Genomic DNA, 12,710 nt, shown 5'->3' with positions numbered 1-12,710 from the left:
CAAAGAAACAGAATTTCCGGAGGATGAGGCCCAGAAATCAGGATTTTAAAAAGATTCCCAGGTGATTCTAATGTGCAGCCAAGGGTTGAGAACCACTGGGCTAGATGGTGTCCCTCCCCTCTCTTCCTCCTCCCCCCACCCTAATTCATGCTGAATCCCTCACCCCTGAGTGACTATATTTGAAGTCAGGAAGTAATTAAGGTTAAGTGGGATCATAAGATGGAACCCTGATTGACACGATTAGTGTTCTTAAAAGAGGAAACACCAGAGAGTTCCCTCTCTCCAACATGTGAGAACACAGTGAGAAGGTGGCCATCGACAAGCCAGAAAAAGGGCTCTCACCAGGCACCGAATTAGTTGGCACGTTGATCTTGGACTTCCCAGACTCCAGAACTGTGAGAAAGAACAATCTGTGGTAATTTGTTTTGACAGCCCAAGTGGACTACGATACACAATGCAATATTTGCTTAGATAAGTATTTGGCTGATTCAACAGCTCCTTCACATGAAACAGTTTACTACAATAGTCTTTTTGCTTTCTCTGTTCTTTTAAAAAATATATGTGTATTTTTATTGTTGATAGTATTACAGATGCCTCCCATCCTTCCCCCCTTTACACTCCTCCTCCCAGCCCCTACTACAATAGTCTTTTCAATGAATGTTGCCCACCTCGAGAAGACTAACACTTATTTGATTATTGAGGAGAAAATTAGCGTTGCTTATAAACTAACACCCACAGGAAACTATTGTATGCTCAAAATTCATTACTCTTAAAATTCCCTGTTCTTTCTGGCCATCTCCTAAGCCTGTTGCTAAAATCAATCAATCAATCAATCAATCCCCCTTTTGGAGAGAACCTCATTATTTTTAGTATTATAGAAATAATCTTTCAGTGAGGCAGATTTAGGTTTGACTCTCAGCTTTCCTTCTTTCCAGGTATGGATTTCAGGAAAGTTATTTAATCTAGCTGAGTCCCAATTTATCTGCAGAGACCATAACTACTTTAAAGTGATGTTGTGAGGCCTCAGTAAGGTGGTATTTGTTAAGTGTGATTGGCACACGATAAATTCTCAACGAGCTCTAGTTTCCTTTCATGGCCACCCATTGCTTCCACCTAACCAGGAACAGAGAGGTGTTGCTGCCTGATCCTCAATAAGCAAATGAATTGATGACAATTAGGAGCTTGAGCATAGTCTTTTTATTTTCATTTTTATTCCACTGCCATAATTTTGATTTATATCTTTCAACTTAAAGGAATATTTCTATTGAAAAAAAAACTCACCCCTCCACCCCCTTATCCCGACACACACACACACACACACACACACACACACACACACACACAACACACATAACACACAGCTTTGATCCTTTCACTTCAATACTGAGAGCTTTCAAGGGAGTTCTTCCTTTGTCAAAGGAAATGCAAACTCTTTAAAATGCCATTTGAAGGAATACATCATTAGATCCTACCTACTTCTCAAAATTACTGCCCTAGACTTTGTCCCTTCGCGTGCTCTACAAACATTGCTCCTGTCCTTTCGAAGACTCCCTCCATTTGAATTCTATTTTCTTCCTCTCTTCTTGTCAAGATACGTAAAGCCCTGTTTAAATGTCATCTATGTGGATATTTCCCACTCACACTGTTTTAACCTATCAGATGACTCTTTCTTACATTTCTAATAAGAATTTGTCTAACTTTTCCCTCTATGATCTTATGGAGTTTAGGTTCCTTGAGAGCAGAAAGAGCATCTAATTCACCTTGACATTTTTGTATCTGTCTCCATTAAGCAATAAGGGTTGGCAGAATCGAATTTGTTACAGAAGAGATGACACTTTCCTCTGTGTGTCATCCTTTCCCACCCACTCAGGATTTTCTTCCAAGCTTTGCTGAACCACAGAACCACAGTTCCCACCCTACCTGTCCTACACAGGTCACTGCAATCCACACAGACATGCTCTCGCCAGAGCCCAACAGGACCTGCTCTCATGTTCACCAGCTCTACCCTAACCTTTCCCCTCCCCTCCTACCCTACATTCTCACCTTGAAAACCAAGAAGGAAAATGGAGTGGGTTGATTGTGACAATTAAGCTGAAAGTGTAAGGAAATATCACTGGAAAGGCACATGAGCTTTAACCAACAGGGTTTTAAGGAAATCCCACAGAAGAGGCTGAGGCATGGGGAACAATAGATGGAAGAGACAGCAACAATGCTGCTAATAGAGCTTTGATGGCAAGCTCCAAGGAGAGTCACTAGGACAAAAGAACCCACAAATTCAGTCACTTCGTGGCTCCTGCATTATCCTTGGTGATCATTAACGTTTTTAGACTCATAGGAGGAAACTGCCAACTTTGCCACACAGGCTACTTCACTGTTGCCTCCAGAGTTGAAGGCACTGACCCTTGAGCCAGTAACATCCTGTTGCTTTCTGGTTCTGCAGGAAAATTTTGTTACTCCTTAGATGTCAATCTTATATTTGACCTAAGACTTGACCTGACTCTCTTCCCATTGTTGTATTTTGCTATTTAAAAATTTCCCCCCATTATATTAATTTTAAAATATTATTTTAATATTGTTCATGAATATCCTTCTATCATTATCCCCTCCCCGCCTCCCCAAAGGTGCTTTTGTTCACTCCCTGGTTTTCAGTGCGATGTGCCAATGCCTCCCAAATCTACATCTCTAAGCCCAGGCCTCTCTCAGGAGCATCAGACACTTGGGTGTATTTGTCTATTGGGCACTTCCATTTGGATGTACATCAACAGCTTCAAAATTCACATGTCCAAATTGGAGACATCACCTCCTTCCTCAACCCATTTTTACTTCTGTGATCCCTCTGTAAGTGGCAAGGACCAGAGAACTGATCTACATTGCTATCTCCACCTCTAACATCCAGCCAGTCTTTAACTTCTGCCAATTTTATCTCCTAAACATCTTTTTATAGACTTTGCCCCTATTAATTTAGCTCACCATTTCATTCAGGCTGTTATGCTCGCTCCTCTGTGCTGCTACAATGGGCACCTACCTCATCTTTCATTCTGCAGCTTCAATCTTGCCTAATCCAGTCTTCATCACACAGACATAACACTGATCATTCTAAAATGCCAGCATGATCACAAGTCTCTCTTCCCCATTGAAAAGAATCCAAAGCTTCTTCGCCACTCTAAGAACAGTGTTCCAAATCCTTAAATGTTCTTCTTGGAATTGCTTAGAAAAATCCACTAAATGGAGCCCAAGGCTTTCTGGTAAAACTATATAATAATTTCTCGCTGTACGGGAATAGATGGAATTAATAGTTTTAATTGTTTATTGTTTTTAAGCAAATTATGCCAAGGCCTGGACACTTTTCTGACTGACATTAAATGTTTGCAGTAAGAGAGGTAAACAAGTAATGAGCACATGTCTCTTTAAAATTCTCTTTTTGTTTAGAAAATCACACATATTTGCCTTATTATTTATACACTAGAGGCCCAGTGCATGAAATTCATGCACAGTAGGGTCCCTAGGCCTGGCTGGCTATCAGGGCTGATCAGGTTCTCCCCACCTCCCGGCCTCCTTGCTTCCTCCTTCCCTCACTCCTTCAGCCTCCCCCTCCCCCCGCACCTCCCTATTGCCCTCCATGTTCTGTGCTGCTCCCTGGTGGTCAGCGCACGTCATAGCAAGCAATTGAACTCTTGGTCTCCCAATCAAACTCCCGAGGGGACAATTTGCATATTAGCCTTTTATTATATAGGATAAAAATTAGCAAAAAGCTTTTCCTTTGTATCCTAAACCAGAACAGAAAAATATAGTGATTATATGTCTCAATAGACCCACATTATTTGCCTTGAAGAAGTGATAAAAAGGAAACAAAACAGTCTCCTCTTCCCTCCTTCCTGGGAAGGTCACTAAGTTCTCCCAAAGGCTGCGGGCAACATCCTTCAGTGGCCCTCTGATTAACAAGTGCACAATCTAGCACTGGTCTCCGTTTTCTAGGCAATCGAAGATTCTTACTTTCAGGGAGAGGTCTGGTCACAGCTCGGTACTACCTGAGTAGTAATTGGCTCCCACACTAGTGGTGGGAGAATATAATTTAAAGCTATATAAATAAAACCCAATTGAATCAGTTTTGCCAACAGGCATGTGTATGTTGGCCTATTCTTTCCACAAAGCTGTTATTATTTTTCTTAATTTAAATATCTATAGTGTTTCTATTCAATAACTGCAGCTTTTACCTATGAATATAGAGGAGAGCATCATCTATTTTGGTATGTAGCTCTCTAAAAAGTCCACCATTTTAATTTTTTTCTTTGAAGCAATAGTTGACTAGAGTTTTGGTTTGTTGGTTGGTTGATTTTAGCTTAAATCTATGTGATTAAATTTAATCTAGTTTTCAGGCTATAGGACTTGTACAAGCTAATAGTTTTGTCTATAGCCTATTCATGTATTTTGTAAGTTTTCCATAAATGTTTAAGTAAGAGGACAGTCTCTGTAAGTAGAATAAGTAGAACATAAAATTTTCTCTTATTGTTTTTATTATTCAAAATCTTCTTTACATATCAAGTATGCATGTGCATATGAGTGAGTAATGTACATTTGAATGGAATCACTCAGGGTTCTTGTTAGAATGTAGATTCTGATTTAGTAATTGTGGGGTGGGACCTGAGATTCCGTACAGCTAACAAGCTCCATGGTGATGCCCATACTGCTGGTCTGTGAACCTCAGTTTGAGTAGCAAGAGCCTACGCCATTTTTCATTATTAGTTTGTAACTAACTTGGAGCTCAGACATTTTCGTGGATAAAGTGGCCCAATTTGATTAGAGTAGATAAGCACTTTCAAGTCCCCATTAAGTGTTTGCTTCTCTTATTTTCTCTGTAATTCAAACTTTTAAAATATTACATTATTTAATGTTAGACTATTTTTTTGACAATGCAGCTTTCCTTTTATCAATACAAAATGATCCTCTTCCTGAGGCCTCATTCTTTGCCTCAAATTCTATTCTGTATGATGTTCATGACACCGTCTTGATTTCTTTTTGTTTGAATTTGCCCAATATATGTCTAAAACGTAATAGATGCTCAGTAAAAATTAACTGAATAAATAAAATCATCAGCTCTTGTTTTTAACCTTTATCATTCTGTTTTAAGAAGTATCTTTTTTTTTTTAACCCACTCTAGGGTTTCTTGATCAGCATCTCAAATTTGTTTTCCAGATTTCTGATTTGATGTCAAGAATGTCAATTCTACTCTTTACAACTTTCATCTTGAGAGGATTTTAAAACTATTGCACTTGTAGTTTATTGTATTTGTTTCCCATTCATTCGGATACCACTTGACCCCTAGTCTTCACCTTAGTCCAGGTGGCCAAAACACTTATTTCATGGAGACTATACCATTCATACCCTTAATGAAGACCAATGAAGCAATTTCTTTCTAAAATTATGTTTCTCATATAACTTTTTAAAAATATTTTGAGCACTGTTCCCTTCCCTTAGGCTGCAGTACCTTTTATAATCTCATTTAAAATTTTTCTTATTTACTTTTTTTAAGTGACGTCTATCCAGATACTGCATTTGTCAGAAGATAAAATGAGTGGGACAGTCTTCAGTTTCTATTCTGTTTACTTGAGAGGTCATTTTGCAGCTAAAGCTAAATATTCTAAAGTATATACACAGCTCTTAGCTCATTTGTCTAGTGTGCAATTGAATAGTATAACACATGGAACTAGACCTGCTCATGAATTGTTCCTATACTCTAACTTTATTCTCATTTGCAACAATTATTCTTAGGATGCCATATACATTCTCCAGACCACATTCAAGTAATGTATTGCATTCTCTTGAATGGAGAAAGGGAGGCAGTGATGATATAGAATGGCTAGGGAGAGTAACATAATTCTAACAGGCTAAAACAACTCTTCATAGTTTAGGACTGGGCAAATTTCACAATGGTCTATACAGCCCTTAAGCCTGAAAAAAGCACGGAGAAAAGAGAGAAAGCAAAATACTTCTCTATTCCCTCTTTTAAGTTCTAATCTGGCTCAAAGGCTGAAGTATGTGATATTCATAAAAGAACATATTTCTTAATACAAATGGAAGAATCTACTCTGACAGTGATCTTTTGAATGTTGTACTCTGAATGCCATCTTTTTATAGTCATTGTTAGTTTTGTTGTATGGAGATATAGCAGGCATGGCTACTCTCTTATCATGTTAACCTAATAATTGCACCTGAGGATGATATACCTAGAGAACTATGTCTATTTAAAAAATGATTCTTAATGAAAAATCTTCCCACAAAGTAAACTCCATTTCTAGGTGTCTCCACTGGTAAATTCTATAAAACACTTAAGGAGGAAATAACAAGTTTACTCAAATAACTCTAGAAAGTAGAGGAAGATGAACACTTCCCAACTCGTTTTATCAAGTTGTATTGCCTTAGTATCTAAGGTAGACACTTTAGAAAAAAACTATAGACTTTGTGAACAAACACAAAAATCCTTAACAAAATATTAGTAGAACAAATTCAACAATATATAAAAGTGATAATACATTATAATCAAGTAGGATTTATCCTAGAAATACATAGCTGGTTTAGCATTTAAATATCAATGCAATTCACCACAGAATACGTGTAAAAAAAGGAGAAAGGTTATATGATCATCTCAATAGATGCAAAACAATATTTATTAAAATACAACATCCCACATGATTAAAAATCTCTTCACCAATTATGAAAAATGTAAAGTTAGCAGCGAACTTAATGTTAAGGACTGAATGCTGATATTTGGGAGCAAGGTAAGGAATTCCACTCTCACCATTCAACATTGTACTAAAAAACAATAAAGACAATTTTTAAAAATCAAAATAAATAGTGATGAAAAAATTGGACAGATGCATGCATAAAATGAAGTTAGACCACCTTCTTACACCATACACGAGAATAAACTCCAAATGGATGAAATGCTTAAATGTTAGATTTGAAACCATAAAACTCCTAAAAGAAAACACAGGCAGTGAAATCTCAGACATTTCTTGTAGCAATATTTTAATGATATCTCTTTGGGCCAGGGAAACCAAAGAAAAAATAAACAAATGAGACTGCATCAAACTAAAAGGTTTCAGGCTTGATCCCCAGAAGGGGGTGTGCAGTAGGCAGCCCATCAATGATTCTCTCATCATTAATGTTTCTATCTCCCTATTCATTCCTCTCTCAGAAATAAATTAAAAAAACATATTTAAAAAACTGGACCTGAGCCCTGGCAAGTGTGGCTCAGTTGGTTGGAGGATAGTCCCATGCACCGAAGGGAGGCAGGCTCAATTCCCGTCCAGGGCACATACGCATGTTTCTGGTTCAAATCTATCAATGATTCTGATCGATGTTTCTCTCTCATTTTAGTGTTTCCTTCTCTGCTCAATGTCACTAATCATCAGAGAAATACAAATTAAAATTACAACGAGATATCATCTCACACCTGTCAGAATGGCTATCATCAATAAATCAGAAGCAACAAGTGTTGGCCAGGATGTGGAAAAAGGGGAACCCCTTGTGCACTGTTGGAATACAGATTGGTGCAGCCACTATGGAAAACAGTATGGAGGTTCCTCAAAAAATTGAAAATGAAACTGCCTTATGACTCAGCTATTTCACTTCTGTGTATTTATCAGAGGAAACCCAAACACTAATTGGGAAGAATATGTACACACCTGTGTTAATTGCAGCATTATTTACAATAGCCAAGCTATGGAAGCTGCCAAAGTGCCCATCAGTAGATGAGTGGATACTAAAAGTCGAGGTAGCCCTAGCTGGTTTTGTTCAGTGAATAGTGTTGCCCTGGGGACTGAAGTGTCCCAGGTTCGATTCTGGTCAAGGGCACATGCCAAGGCCTAAATTTAGATTCAAGAAAAATACTTATTCCTGAAATGATTCTTCGTATCCTTTGCTTTTCTTATCTGAAACTCAGATCCCAGGCAAGGCAACCCAGGAGGATTATGACTTTGGACATTAAACTAAATAAAATAAACATTAATCTCTTTAAGACTATAGTGGTTTGCCTTAAGGCAACTGGGCATAACCAAGCTTACTGCAATTTCTGGAGTTCCGGGTGAATAGTAGGGCAGAAACATAATGATTACGTAAGAATAATCTTGCTTTTCCCCTGATTTGCTTTCATTGAAAAGAAAATTTCTTAACATTTGTTAGCATGATAAATACCTTAAATAACTTGCCTGGCATTCTTTCACACAACTGTGCAAACAAGGATTTGAAAATTTTCCACTTAGCATACAGTTCAAACTAATAAAGAAGTTCTGGTTTTGTTTGATGTTTGTGCTAGCAGCACACAGAATGTCTTCTGGATTATAAATAAAAAATATTGAAGTCCATATATATGACTATTAATCTCTTCTAATACTAATTTTATTAAAGTTATAGTGTAACTATTGTACTTTTCACTCATTCTTATTCCGATAATTTTATCTGTTCTTATGCAATAGCTCATTTCCAGTTTACTGCAAGTTTTATACAAATAAAATTTGACCTACTTCAATACAATTACCACTTTCAAATCTTTAGTGAACATTTAACTGAGGTTTTATAATAATCATTTCCTAAAAGAATTAGATATTTAAATACTATGTAGTTATTGAACATAAACTTTGATCCATTCTAACTTAGCTTCTAATTTTCTTGAGTCTATCAAAATGTTTAAGTTACATTAGACTTTGCTCTTTCTAATCCTAGACTAACTTGTATGATTCATAAAGAAGTAAAGGTTAGTTAAGTGTTATTCTGTTAATTAATACAGAATTTTATATATTTAATTATTACAATAATGCCGAAACAGGTCACTACCACAAGAGCTATTGGTTAAATAATTAACATGAAGTTGTAACTCTCAAAACTTTAAAGTTTTCTTTATTCCAAGGGGGCCTTTTGCTGCTGACTAAATATAAGTTTCATCCAGGTGTCCTCATGCCCAGGCCTAGCTCACATGCAGGTACAGTAGGGTGATCACATAATTAATCATCTGAACTAGAACACTTTGAAAGTAAAAAGTGAGCTAATAATAATTCCTTTGGGACAACAGCTATTGTATCTGGCAAGCCCAGATGTGTTTTATCCATCTGTAACTGTTTGCACAGGTCTTAAGTGAACCATGAACTTATCAATCATCATATGAATAGTAGAGGCCTGGTGCACGACATTCGTGCACTGGGCGGGGGTGGGATTTCCTCAGCTGGCCTGCATCTTCTCCCAGTCCTGGACCCTTTGGGGGACATCCCTCGAGGGGTCCTTTGTGCTGCTGCCACCACCGCTGCCAGCTGTGAGCCGGGCTTCTGGCTGAGTGGCACTCCCTCTGTGGGAGCGCACTAACCACAAGGGAGCAGCTCCTGCATTGAGCGTCTGACCGCTGGTGGTCAGTGCGCATCATAGCAACCAGCTGTTCTGCCTTTCGGTCAATTTGCATATTGGGGTTTTATTATATAGGATCATTCATAATATGTCAGGGGACTAGCATGGTAAACAAAATATCAGGGCCTGGTTCTCATGAATTTAAGATATGTGAATTCACAGGGTGACAGTTTAAAGGGAGACTAATAAAAATTAGAAGTTCTTAACATTAGAAATATTAATTGGTAGGAATATTTTGTTGATAGAAGCCAGCCGGGCACTCTGAGCTGGTGCACTATTGCATGACATATAGGCTTTAATTCCAACCCACCTCCTTCCCCGTCACTGAACTAAAGAGGAAGTGCCAGTGCTAGCCCTGGAGGTCCCTGTAGACTCTAGAGGATTGTACCATGCTTGCAAACCCTGACTATGCCACCTGTGCCTTCACTTATCAAAGGGAGTTGAAGCTGGAGGGAGTGAAAACACAATGAGGGAAATAAAGGAGAAAGGGACAGGAGGAGAGAAAATGAGAGTACCAAATCAAGAAACTCAATATCTGAGTAGTAGGAGTTCTAGAATGAAAGACCAGATAAAGCAGGGTGGGAGGGTTGGAGAGGGGAGAGCATTAATGCAACAATTTCAGTAAGTTTTCTAGAACTGAAGAAAGCAGATCTTCACATTTTTAGAAAAGCCACAGGGTACCATAGATAAAAATAGACCCACCAGAACAAATCATTGTAAAATTCCAGACTACTAGGGATAAGCAGAACATTCTACAAGCTTCCAAACACAATATAAAGAAGGAGGAGGAAGAAAAGAAGCAGAGAGGAAGGAGGGGGTTGGAGTGTGTGGCCACCAGCCAGGGAATGCAACAACACCAGAGCCTAGAAAAGGCAAGGACAGATTCTCTCCTAGAACTTCTGGTGGGAGCATGGCTCAGCCAACACCTGGATTTAAGCCCAGCGATACCGACTTGAGACCATTGACCTCTAAAACTGGGAGAAATAAACCTCTTGTTTAAGCCACCCAGTTTTGGGTAATTTGTTACAGCAGCCACAGGAAACCAACACAGTGAATAGGGCCAGATGTTGAGCATACCCAGGCCATTTGGAGCAAGTCAAAGACTCCCGGAAATATTTCTTTGCAAAGCAAAATTGATGGTACACAATGCATCTCTAAGTCTTGAGTGAGGAATTAGACAACTGGCAATTGAATTATGGGAATTGAATTTATTGTAAGTATAAAGACAACACCAAGGTAAAGAGAAATAAAAGCATTGCAAACTACATGGCTCATTTGTAAGTAGCACTTATATAGCCATCCTATATAATAAAAGCCTAACGGTCCGGTTGGCCGTTCAACCAATCAAAGCATAATAAGCTAATAATATGCTAAGGCCCCTCAACCACTCACTATGACTTGCACTGACCACCAGGGGGCAGACTTGCACTGACCACCAGGGGGCAGACGCTCCAACTGGTATGGTTAGCTTGCTGTTTCGGTCTGGCCGATCAGGACTAAGCAAGATGAGCCTGGAGTCCTCCCACGGTCCCTCCCTGGCCCCGATTGTGCACTGGGGGACCGGATGGCCTGCGCCCTCTCGCAATCTGAGACCCCTTGGAGGATGTTGGAGAGCCAGGCCAAGGGACCCCATTGGTGCACGAATTTGTGCACCGGGCCTCTAGTAATAATATAAATTATTCTATTATTCTATTGGGAAACAGGGGAGAAGTAGGGTCTTTTTGTGGTAATGGCCACTCCAATTTTTCATCTTCCCAAATGGGAAGTCAACAAAAATGCCCAAAGAAAAACCAGGTTAAGAACATATGCATCCTACATAGAGATATGGAGATTAAGCAAAATAAGTTGCAGAATTTGAAAGCAGTGGCTTCTAGAGAGGAATACGTGAAGGAGAAGGGAGAAAGCACAGACTGCTGTTTTTCTTAAGAGACTTTATAGGAAGAAATCTGCACATGTATATATGCATGTATAATTTTGGAAAACATGAAAATTAAAAATCAAACCTGGAAAAATGTGAAGACAACAAAAGAGTTGATTACATTCTAGGATTCAAAAATTAAAACTGAATGAAATTTTAAAAACAAATTTTATAGCATTGTGCAAAAGGTATATATGTGGCTGAGCAGGACATTTTCAGTGACTAAATCATGTAAGGAGTAAAAAAAAACCCTCTATTTCAAACTGGTGGAGGTGCTCTGGAAAACTTGTACTAAGGAAGGGCACAGGGAGGGTATGCAAACCCTAGCAGGTGTCCTGTGTCAAATCTATGATGGAAAAGAGCAACTAGTCTCTCTATTTGCTTCTTCTTTGTTGACCATTCTGAATCTTTTCCTTTCTTCGTAAGTCCCTTCAACATTTTCATTTCAGTGCTTTCTATTTCAGCAAATTATGATCACTAAAAATACATTAACTCAATCTTTTGTTTACTTGAAGGTCTACTTTCGGTACCACTCCTGGTTCCAAGAACTATATCAATATGTCCAGTTAGGAAAATGGAAAACTCTGTGTTTCAAAGTGGATTTAATACAGAAAATTGGTTATAGAATTGCTTGAAGGCTGAAAGTTTACAAAGGGCATGTTGAGGACACTCACAAGATCAAGAACGTTAATCCCCAGAGGGCTAGGAAAACAGAAAGAAAGTAAATGGTAGGGTTGCCAGACTGAAACCACAGCAGAGAGGAGTAGGAATTTGGGCTTAGACTTAAGGGAGAAGAAATAACCCAGTGTTTGCTCAGCAGACAAAGTTCATCCAAAGACAATGAAAACTAAGGAGAAAGTAAACAGATGGGACTACATCTAAATGAAAAGCTTCTGCACAGCAAAAGAAACCATCAACAAAACAAAAAGAAAGCCCACTGCATGGGAGAACTTATCTGCCAATGTTATCTCCGGTAAGGGTTTAATCTCCAAAATTTATGGGGAACTCATACAACTTAACAAAAAGAAGATAAACAATCCAATAAAAAATTGGCAAAGGACCTAAATAGACACTTTTTAAGAAGACATACAGAAAGCCAAGAGACATATGAAAACATGCTCAAAGTCACTAATCATCTGAGAGATGCAAGTCAAAACAACAATGAGATACCATCTCACACCTGTCAGAATGGCTATCATCATCAAGTCAAAAAGTGAAAAGTGCTGGCCAGGATTTGGAGTAAAAGGAACTCTTCTGCACTGCTGGTGGGAATGCAGACTGGTGCAGCCACTATGGAAGACAGTATGGAGTTTCCTCAAAAAACTAAAAATGGAACTCCCATTTGACCCAGTGATCCTACTTCTAGGAGTATATCCCTAGAAACTAGAAACACCAATCA

The sequence above is a fragment of the Myotis lucifugus genome, unplaced genomic scaffold (genome assembly GCF_000147115.1).
Source record: "Myotis lucifugus unplaced genomic scaffold, Myoluc2.0 scaffold_308, whole genome shotgun sequence".
Lineage (NCBI taxonomy): Eukaryota > Metazoa > Chordata > Mammalia > Chiroptera > Vespertilionidae > Myotis > Myotis lucifugus.
The sequence above is the reverse complement of the archived record's forward strand: the minus strand, read 5'-3'. Positions refer to the sequence as shown.